The sequence below is a fragment of the Nicotiana tomentosiformis genome, chromosome 5 (genome assembly GCF_000390325.3).
Source record: "Nicotiana tomentosiformis chromosome 5, ASM39032v3, whole genome shotgun sequence".
Classification (NCBI taxonomy): domain Eukaryota; kingdom Viridiplantae; phylum Streptophyta; class Magnoliopsida; order Solanales; family Solanaceae; genus Nicotiana; species Nicotiana tomentosiformis.
Window position 1 is genome coordinate 60755783 of NC_090816.1, and position 10662 is coordinate 60766444.

A 10662-nucleotide genomic window follows, 5' to 3' on the forward strand; every position below is an offset into this window, starting at 1 on the left:
CCACATTCATTCTTATTTCATCAAATTCATTCTTTGCCTTATTTGTTGTATACTAAGGTTGTTCAAAGATTATTCTTTTCCACCTTGTGCTAATCATTTAGAGTGAATTTTTATTTTTTACATTTAGCTTTTTACTCAAATGGTTAGTCTTTCGTACATGAATCAAATTCTTTTAAAGTGTATCCTCTAATTGATATTCATTTGGTCAATTTGTAAATGTTCCATTCATCACTACATGTTATCTTATATTTTTTCTTTCTTTAACAACCTCTTATAGTTGTTAATTCATATTAAACAAAACTCTTTCATATTCCATTCATTAAATTAAAATGCAAGGTATAGTGTTCATTTTTAACCTTGTCTTAAATTGTTTATCATCCTTTATAAAATTTTATACGTTAGTTAGATATATATATATTGCTAGCTTCTCACTTAACCTATTCTTTAAAAATACCAAATTGTACTCTTTATATCTTGCGCACCAATTTAAAAAAAATATAAGTCATTTCATATATTTTGGTTCTTTACTTTTTACCACACATGTACATATATATGAACATAGTTCATTACTCATTTGTCATAATTAATTGTCCTTTAGATAATTTATTTTTATAATCTTCTTGAAAATATTAATGAACTCTCTTCTTACCCTATTCATTACATAAAAATTATTCAAAGGTAATTCCTTTTTCCACTCTTGATCAATCATCTTCTACACATTTTCTTACGATAATTGATCTTGATTACAACTAAATTCTGTTGAGATTGTTCCTTTCAACTCAAAGTCATTTGGCTAATTTGTGAACACCTTACTTGATGATAGACTTCACCTAGTCATTAAAATTTTAACTCTTTCGCATACTTTCTTTATCTACATTCTCGCACATATTTTGTTGCACATAAATATTCCTAGTTTTACCATGTGACATTCAGATTCAATTATTCTTCATTCCACATCATTTTCATAATTCTTTGTAAATATTAAATTAATCATTCTTTCGAACCCTCCTTCGTGTATTTGATTGAGTCCGCAGGAACCACATTTTGTGGATCTTGAGGGATGTCTAACACATTCCCCTCGAGATAACTTGAACCCTTACCTAGAATCTCAACGGTTTCGCAAACTATAATTAAAGTGTACATTACATAGTAGTATAGGTGTCCTAGTATAGCTTAAATACTAGGTGAGGACTCTAAACTATAATTAACCTTGTACAATACTATAAGTTGTACATTGTTTTGACTTGTACAAAATAGGGTGCAACAACTACGCATTTGAATTAAAAACATGATCTTCTCCTCCTTCTAGGCAGCCCCGGGCTACCTCGAAATGGAAGGTTCAGCAAGCGAGGACGGATCCTCATCTTCGTCCAACGATCTATGTTCTGTGGTCTTAGGCAAACCTATAAGAAAAAAGATAGGGTTGGCACTGTTTAAGTCAAGAACATGGTGGTAATTATTCGGGGGGAAACCACACCATGAGAACGGGCCTCCTATTTGCTCTTCGAAAGCTTGTGCCATGCGTGCTCGAAGTACAACATCTGCCTATAGATCTCCTCGATTCACTCCTTGAATCGGGGAATTGCATTGGAAACTTGGGCAATAGCTGTATGACAGTGAACGCATGCAATGAGAGAAGGATTAAAAAGAAGTTAATACTTAAGGAAGACAACACTTACGAGATGCGTTCCACTTCTTAGGGAACGACTAAAACTCGGGAGGGATCAGATCTTCGGTTTTCACCCGAACAAACCTCCCCTGCTGATGGTAGGCTATAATATCATGTTTTAGTTGATTATTACATTCCAATTTACTGTACTTTAGTTGAGTTTGAGCCTTAATCGCTAGTATTTTGTACTAATTATGTGTTTTATGCCTTATAGGAGTGATTTCGAGCTATGTAGATGTTATGGAATGAATTCAAGTGATGTGGATCTTTGAAGTTTGAGTAAAAGCCCAAGGAATTAAGCTGGGATCGTGTTCAGGGTCAACGGATGATAGTTTAGAACGAACAAAGAATCGAGCAGGCATATTGCACAGTGTCTTATAAAATGCACATAACGTTTCGCTCGCACCTCCGTTTGGTCTCCACAATATATTGTTGGAAAGCTAATTCAAAGAGCTACAACTTTTATGTTTTACATCATTTCACATTCTCAACATAACAGGGTGAAAAGTGTGCGGCAAGTGCGCAGTCGTGCACTGACCGCGCATATGGGGCAGAACAGTGTGAAAAGTGCGCGGCCAAGTGCGCAGGCACACTTCCAGGTGTGCGGCCGCGCACGTCCAGCTCCCGAAAAGTGCTCGCATAGGAGAAGGTGTATTTGTTTGGGCCCGACCCTACTTGGTATTAAAATGGAATTTTGAGGACTTTTGACTTAATTTAGACCTAAGGAAGCTAAGGAGAAGAGGGAGAAGCAAGAGCACAAGGATTTCACCATTCAACCTCACTCAAGACAAGGGTTTGGATATTTTATGTTTTCCTTTGAGTTAAACTTAATTGTGATGAATTTCTCTATATCCATGGAGTAATTCTTCCTTAGGGATTGATGGATTTGGTATTTTGAGAATTGTTTGTGGATATTAACTCTTGTTTTATGTATTGAATCATTTTGGGTATTTTAATTATTGCATATATATTCACTTGTTTATGTAATCGAAAGAGGCATAATTTGTGATGTTCTGCATTATCTTATTTGTTGAATTTATTGATTCTTATTAGTAATCGAAAGAGGCTAGGTGAATTAATATTTAGACCTAATTAGGAGGATAATCGAAAGAGGTTCTCCTAAGGATCAATCCACTACGAATTCTTGCATATATTCACCAAGCTTAACTTAGTTCATATCGTAAGGTTGAGACTTAATCGTGAAAGGAGTTTTTACTGAATGTTCGAATATAATAGAGTGAATTCGAGAGACTCACTTGAACTACAGAAGTGAAGTAACTAGAGTTAATTTTCAAACAAGTATCTTACACCTATCCAATCAACCCCTATTTTCTCCCATTGATATCTTCCTTGCTACTTTTGTTTGATTGCCATTAGTCAATTAGCTCTAGATTCTTAGCTAATTTTAGTTTTAATTCACATAATTCTCAACTGTTGATCATCTTGGATAGCAATCTAACTACAAACTATAATAGTATTGTTTAACTCCAATCCTTGTGGATACAATATTATATTTTACTATATTCGACTAGCGAGCATAATTTTGTGTTGTATTAGCCCGTCAAATTTTGGCGTCGTTGCCGAGGATTGGCAATCAATAGTGTTTGCAATAATTTATAGTGCTAATTCAGGAATCTTTATTTTTATTTTTATTTTATAATTCTCTTTTTACGTTAGGGTGTTCTTTGACTGTGCGCAGGCTACAGGTTAGATTGGTGCATGATCCGATCTTCTGGGAAGGAATTGCAACCATACGAACCAGAAATGGAGAAACATCTACGACAGTTGAGGAAGGAAAGAAATCTCTCCGAGAATATAGAAACAGTTGGGCAATCCTCAACCAAAGAAAAGATGGCGAGAGATGATGATAATGTTAATTTGGCTGCGAGAGAGGAAACCCAACTCAGAGAGAAAGCTGCAAGAGATGCTGAAGAAGCAGCACTCAGAGATGCACAAATTGCTTATGAGGAGGAAAGAGCTCAAAGAATAGCTCAGAATCATCCCGTGGGTGCAGACCAGTTATATTATATTACCCACCTAATTATTATGTATTATAGTTAACCCCTTTGAGCTTGTAATCATGTTTTCTTTGGCAACTACATTACAAGCCTTATCCAATTATTTGAATTGACAATCTATTTGAACCAATTACCTCTCGTGAGCACTTGAAATTATTATGAACTTTATAAAAGTTGAAGTGTGGGGTGGTTGATTTGGTTTTTGAGTAGAACTATTGAAATAAGGAGAAAGGTGCAATGAATTGAAAAAAATAAGAGCCACTTGAATTGAAAAAGAAAAATAAAAAAAATAGTTGTATTGTTGTGAACGAGATTCATTGATAAGTGGTAACTCTTGATGTAATGGTGCTTAAATAAACTGGGGAGTTAATGCATGTTGATGTCAAGGTGGATTATGGTTTGACATAAGTGTGGGGTTTTAAATGTTAAAGTGTATGTATTAAAGTGCTTAGGGAGGTGTAGTTACTCTTATATCTAAATGTATCCTACCCGTCCCGTAGCCTACATTACAACCAGTTAAAAGTCCTACTTGATCCTTGACTGAATGAGCTCAATTAGTAGAGTAGTACATTACGGGCAAGCCTATGGTACATCTTTTGTGGCACATAAATGTCGTTTCTAAGAGTGAGTGAATTCTTTCTATCTTGAGTTCCTCATTGTTCTTGAATTTTATTATTTGTGGAATTACTCTCTTTTGTTGTGTGATGGCACTTGATTCATGAAGGAAAGGTAATTCTTGATCTCTATGTTAGAGTAAGTGAGTAAGTTGTGAATAATGCATGGTGCTTGTGAGTTAAATTTTGAGGTGAAGATGTTAAACTATTGTGCTTAGTCTATTTTAAATATTCTTGGTGTGATGAGTTAGGAGAGTTACTTAGTAAGGTTGTGTCTATATAAAGTGTGGTTTGATTGCTCGAGGACGAGAAATAATTTAAGTGTGGGGTGTTGATGGTAGGCTATAATCTCATATTTTAGTCGATTATTACATTCATATTTACTGCACTTTAGTTGAGTTTGAGCCTTAATCGCTAGTGTTTTGCACTAATTGTGTGTTTTATACCTTGTAGGAGTGATTCCGATCTATGTAGATATTATAAAATAAATTCAAGTGATTTGGATCTTTGAAGTCTGAGTAAAATCCCAAGAAATTAAGCCGGGATCGTGTTCGGGGATCAACGGATGATAGTTTAGAACGAACGAAGAATCGAGCAGGCATATTGTGCAGTGTCTAGTAAAAGGTACATAACCTTTTGCTTGGACCTCCGTTTGGGCTTCACAATATATTGTTGGAAAGCTAATTCAAAGAGCTACAATTTTCATGTTTTACGTCTTTTTCAATTCCCAACAGAACATGGTGAAAAGTACATGGCAAGTGCGCGGCCACACACTGACCGCGCATATGGGGCAGAACAGTGTGAAAAGTGCGCGGCCAAGTGCGCGGGCACACTTCCAGGTGCGCGGCCGCGCACGTCCAACTACGGAAAAGTATCCTTTTTTGCGTAGGAGAAGGTGTATTTATTTGGGCCCGACCCTACTTGGTATTAAAATGGAATTTTGAGGACTTTTGACTTAATTTAGACCTAAGGAAGCTAAGGAGAAGAGGGAGAAGCAAGGGCACAAGGATTTCACCATTCATCCTCACTCAAGACAAGGGTTTGGATGTTTTATGTTTTTCTTTGACTTAAATTTATTTGTGATGAATTTCTCTATATCCATGGAGTAATTCTTCCTTAAGGATTGATGGATTTGGTGTTTTGAGAATTGTTTGTGGATATTAACTCTAGTTTTATGTATTGAATCATTTTGGGTATTTTTATTATTGCATATATATTCACTTATTTATGTAATCGAAAGAGGCATAATTTATGATGTTCTGCATTATCGTATTGGTTGAATTCATTGATTCTTATTATTAATCGAAATAGGCTAGTTGAATTAATGTTTAGACCTAGTTAGGAGGATAATCGAAAGAGGTTCTCCTAAGGATCAATCCACTACGAATTCTTGCATATATTCACCAAGCTTAACTTAGTTCATATCGTAAGGTTGAGATTTAATCGAGAGAGGAGTTTCTACTAAATGTTTGAACATAATAGAGTGAATTCGAGATACTCACTTGAACCATAGAAGTGAAGTAACTAGTGTTAATTCTCAAACAAGTATCTTATACCAATCCAATCAACCCCTATTTTCTCCCATTGATATCTTATATCTTTCCCTAGTTAATTTTAGTTTTAATTCACATAATTCTCAACTGTTGATCATCTGGTATAGCAATCTAACTACAAACTATAATAATGTTGTTTAACTCCAATCCCTGTGGATACGATATTATATTTTACTATATTCGACTAGTAAGCATAATTTTATGTTGTGGTTTTAGCCCGTCACCTGCCATCCTCAGTCTCGGTGCTCGTCGATGCTCGAAAAAGGAGCCTTGCTTGCTCAGCAGACGAGCTTGATCAGTCCCACTCGAAAAATTTAGGGGCTATATAGGCGGAGTAGATGGTCGAGGGTGAACCAAGGGTTTTCAGTATTATCCAAAAAATGACGTAAGAGGATCACGATCCTCCAAAACAATGGGTAGATTTGCCCACCTTTTGCATAAAGCAAGGACTATGGGTTCTACCGGGGCCAGCGTGAATGTGTAAGTGTAAACACTTAAGTACCCCTCCACGTGAGTAGTAATATCGTCATTGGGCCCGGGGATGACCACGTCCTTACCTTCCCATTTACAGTACGCTCGGACTATAGGTAAGGTTTCTTCAGTGACGGAGCATATGTATCTCCATGCTCCCTCGCCTCAGTCTTGTTGACTAGAAGCCTTCTCGACCTTGAAGTCATCCCCGATATAGCAGCCCCCGGGTATGAAGCTCTTCTTGGGAGGCTCTTGAGTCACCTTGGGGGCGGCCACCTCGGCACCCGTGGTCGGGTTGGAAGACGAGGGAGCAACTTGTTGAAGTACGGACTTGGAAGATTTAGCCATCGTGATCTAGGAAAATATGAAGATTTGAAAGAAAATATGAAGATTTGAAGGAAAAGTATGAAGATTTGAAGAAAAATATGAAGATTTAAAGGTGGGATGAAGATATGAAGATCTGGGTTAGAAATCCAAGGAAAGTATATGAGTATTAGAGATGAAGATATGAAGGTTCAAGAAGCGATGTATAAAGATTTGAAAATGTTAAAAGCCGTTAGAAAGTTCAAAGGTAAAATCTAGAATTTGAAAGTGAAAGAAGTAAAAAAGGTTGAAGCTTTTATAGAGGAAAAACAATCAACACATGACGTTTCACATTTGAACGCAGCCAGCCGGTGACTAACATGTGTTTGAAGTTAAAACGACGCGACTGATGGGACATTTCGATTTATCCGTCACCTCAGTTATGATGTACGAAGGAAGAAAACGAGGTTCATCTATCATTTTTCATCGTTTCGGCAAACATACTCTTTGGAAAATGAGGGGACTATTTGTATGCGGGTAAAATCGGGGATAACGCATATCCCGATTTTTTGGTGAAGGAAACAGAATGAGGGCATGAACACACGAGATTGAAATCGAGGCTGGGACCCCTTTGTATCGACCTCGGAAAATACGATAAACGGTTACACACAATGGATAGAGAGCCGTGATATTCACACCCAACCGGATATCACGGCGCGGATCTCGCTCGATGTTGGTTACGGATCAGTAATTAACAAGAAAGGAAGATTTTTATCCTTTTTAGACTTATACTATGGATGAAACTCTCCTACTATATAAAGGGAAAGTTTTTCTTTTGTAAGACATATTGTAACACGCAAATCAAAGCATAACAAATTCATTTTCTGCCTTTTAGTTACTGCAGAAGTTCTTATTTGATTATTCTGTTCTCTATTCACAACTGGGCTCGAACCAAAGGTCTAATCGAGGACAAATTCACCGTTTAACTTAGGTTCGGGCTAGGCCATAACATTATAACTAGTTTGGTCGTTTATTTTGTCTTTAACTCGTTTATCTAACATTCTTGATTATTTGTGTTGAATCAATCCACGTATTTTTAAAATCGCGTACAAATTTAATTATTATCCGATTCGAGGGTAAACAATACACTTATTTTATAGAGTATTCTTTCTTCTTTTTCTTCTTCTTTTCTTATTTGAGTTTCAATTTGAAATTCCAACCAAAACTAATTACAGGGGTGGGTTAGCGGAGGAAGATAAGAGTCGTGGGTGCGGGGAGCTGATAAAGGTGGAGTGATTATTACATATTTTATGCCTATTATTAAGGGATCTTCTGGTTTTAAAAGATTATATATATATATATAATGTAATTAAGAGGGAGTCTCTATAAAAGTGGTAAATAAGTTTGCAATTAACATATATACATGAATGTTCCAACAATAAATATAGTTTCGCTTTAGAGAGCAATTTTGTTTTTGGGGGAAAAAAGTATTCTAAAAAGTAATGGAGTTGGGTGGAAAATTAAATACTTTTTTTTTTTTTCTAAAAAAGTTGTTCAAAATCAAATCTAATCCGGGGTCAAATTTAAATTTTAAACTAAAAAAGGAGAAGAAAATTATAATATGCAAATATGTGTGCATATAATAAAAAGGGGAACAAAAAAGGAAGAGAAAAAGGCCCTTATTCCTTCACCTCGCATCCTATGATTTCTCTTCCAAAACCCTAAAAGAAATTCCTTCTTGCCATCTCTCTCTGACGCCATGGCCTCAATGCATTTCGCTATATTTACTCTCTTCACAATGCTCTTCATAAACCCACATCCATCGTCAGCTTCACCTTTCCCCATTTCTGTAAACGAAAAAAACATTTACGACATTCTCAACTCCCATGGCCTCCCTGTTGGTCTTTTACCCAAAGGAATTACCAATTTTTCAATGGATCCATCATCGGGACACTTCGAGGTGCATCTACCGCAATCTTGTGCTGCCCAATTCGAAACCCATTTACGGTACGATAGCACCGTGTGTGGGACCCTCAATTATGGTCAGATTTTAAACATTTCTGGTGTTGCGGCTCAGGAATTATTTCTTTGGTTCGCTGTCAAAGGGATCCGTGTAGATATTCCTAGTTCTGGGTTGATTTATTTTGATGTTGGCGTTGTCTCTAAGCAGTTTTCTCTTTCTTTCTTCGAGACCCCACGTGATTGCACCATTACGGATAATGAACTGCCTGAAAATCTCGTTTTGTTTGACAATCGCGGACGAACTATTGAGGTTTGATACAATTTCTTACCTATGTGTGCCTGCTTATTTGCAGAATGTTTAAATGCCCGTCTTGTTTGGGCATTTGGGGCTTTTCTTTCCCCCCGGGGGGGGGGGGGGTTGCTCACGTGGCTAAGACCTTGGTTAGTCATGATCTTCTTGGATGTTTAATCTTTGATACAACGTATTCATAATTCAGTGCATTTCGAGGAGACTTAACATTGATAAAAAAAATCATGAGAGTTGTTTTTAGGTTCTGCTGGCAATGGAGTTTGCAGCTCGAAATTTCTAACAAATGCATCCTTTTGAGGAATGATCCATTAATTTTATAATAAGTTCATTCTGAGGCTTGTTAGTTGTTACACTCCCAGGCATTCTTGGCAAAGTGTTCAATAACAATTTATGATCTTGGTTTTGCATTCAAGTGTTCGCGAGTCATTCGAGGTTTTTTGCCTGCATTCAATGTCATCTGAAAGGAAGTCTTTTAACTTTCTTAGGTCTAAATTCATGAAAATGAAATTGAATGTTGATGCATTGAATGGATTGGCTGCTTGTCTAGAATTTCTATGCTTATTTGCCCACTTAAGTTGATCTTTTCCTGAAGAATAACACGCTCTACTCTTCAAAGCTGCATTTTTTTTAAATTATAGATTGATGGTTTTTTCCTTTCTTATCCTGTTTAATTTAAAATGTGAAATGAACTTTTGACAATCTTTACCAATAAAAAGTTTACTGGAATGACCTGAAATTTCTCAAGCTTTGAGTGATAAAAGAGTACCGCGATGACCTGAAATTTCTTATTCATTCTGTTGCAGACTCTACCAAGGAAGATAATTAAAGAACGTCCCCAGGAGAGTATAGCCCAAGCTGTTTCCTAAGTTGGAGAGGAAGAAAGCTTAGTCGAGGATGAGGATAAGGACATGTCGATGAATTCTTGGTTCTTCCTGAAGGAGCATATCCAAGAGTTTGTTTTCACCCTGTGTGATTGGTAAATCTGACATTCGCACCATCCCATTTTCCCTAAATGCTACAGCTACCACTGAGTAAGTTGGCGTAATGTTGTTGAAGTGGAGGATTTCAAGGTAATGGTAGCCAGGTTCCTGCTGGTGATGTATGACGCTAGAGTATTGATTTTGTATTTGTATAGTTGACCAAGTATATGATTTTGCTCTAACCATATAAAAGCCTAGCATACTTGCAGTTTATGTAAATTGAAATAGTGACAAATGTCTAAATTTGAAGTTAAGATAAATCTTTTGCTAGCTCATTATCTTGCATTATTAGTTCTTTGGAGTCTGACAAGGTAATGAAGAAACTTTGCTGCATATTTTCAAGTCAATAACATGTCATTTTGTTATTGACTTGGAAAAATTGCATGTCCCTTACGTAGTTGCAAGCGCATGAATTTAAAGCCAAGCATATTAGCATAATGATTTGCTTAGTGTTTGGAGGAAGCTCAGCAGTCTCCTTGGTAATACTGCAGTGATGGAATGTTTATTATTACCTTATCAACCAAGGGGCTAGAATATGTTATCTGCAAATTCTTCTCCCTACATTGGTCCCGGGAGCATGAGCGCAGTAGGCAAGTTTAGCTGCAACTGAGCTCAATTTGTCCAAGTTCTTATGGAGCTCATTAAAGCATGAGGCAAAGGTGTTGGTGGGCGGACTTATTCAGTATGTGTTGGTGGGACTTGGGAGATAGGTACCTGTATTCGGTGAACATGTGCTTGAACCTCTTCTTACGCCGGCTTTATCTGCTGTTGGTCTAACTTTT

General features: G+C 36.7%; 1 long non-coding RNA gene across 1 annotated transcript; it reads left to right on the top strand.

The window, feature by feature from the left end:
- The first annotated feature begins 8036 nt into the window (after positions 1–8036).
- On the top strand, positions 8037–10155 carry LOC104116408 (uncharacterized). The gene is made up of 2 exons (XR_011407821.1): positions 8037–8900; positions 9704–10155. It is a non-coding gene; the product is annotated as an uncharacterized lncRNA (long non-coding RNA).
- The last annotated feature ends 507 nt before the right edge of the window (positions 10156–10662 follow it).